Below are 891 nucleotides of genomic sequence, written 5' to 3'. Positions count from 1 at the left end.
ATCAAAATAGGATGAAGTAAGCAACAAAAGCTTAATTTCAATTTTCTCACCACAAATATATGGCACGGGCTCCACTGGATGCAAATTATACGAACCAAATCACACTGTTAAAGGCACAAACAGAATGCCCAAAACAGAAAACAAGTCATGCAATTATCAAACAAGCATCAAGTATAATTTGCTTGCATTGGTCAATTTTGTTGAATACAGTCATGTAAGAAACAAACAACAAAGCTCTAGACAATTTTCCTTGTCTACAATTCCAATTATACTCAATTTCAGAACATTGTATTTCAGTAGATTGCAAAATGTAGAGACAAACCACATTAATTGAGAGAGAGCTTTTTAAAATCAGTAATGCTACGCATTGAGCCTTGCTCAGAGTGGGCCGTTCACATTCATGAGTTCAATAAAAATAGGGGGAAAGTAAAAAAAATAATTAAAAAAAACACTTAAACCAGCAGCAGTTCATCAAGAATTCCAGAACTTCAAGACTACATCACCCTGCCAAATTATACGAACCACATCACACTGCTAAAGGCACAAACAGAATGCCCAAAACAGAAAACAAGTCATGCAATTATCGAACAAGGATCAAGTATAATTTGCTTGCATACCTTGGTCAATTTTGTTGAATACAGTCATGTAAGAAACAAACAACAAAGCTCTAGACAATTTTCCTTGTCTTCAATTCCAATTATACTCAATTTCAGAACATTGTATTTCAGTAGATTGCAAAATGTAGAGACAAACCACATTAATTGAGAGAGAGCTTTTTAAAATCAGTAATGCTACGCATTGAGCCTTGCTGAGAGTGGGCCGTTCACATCCATGAGTTCAATAAAAATAGGGGGAAGTAAAAAAAAAAAAAAAAAACACTTAAACCAGCAG

Source organism: Amborella trichopoda, chromosome 1 (genome assembly GCF_054954075.1).
Source record: "Amborella trichopoda isolate Santa Cruz 75 chromosome 1, AtrichopodaSantaCruz75HAP2 v2.0, whole genome shotgun sequence".
In the NCBI taxonomy this organism is placed as follows: Eukaryota; Viridiplantae; Streptophyta; class Magnoliopsida; order Amborellales; family Amborellaceae; genus Amborella; species Amborella trichopoda.
Note: the sequence above shows the minus strand (reverse complement) of the source record.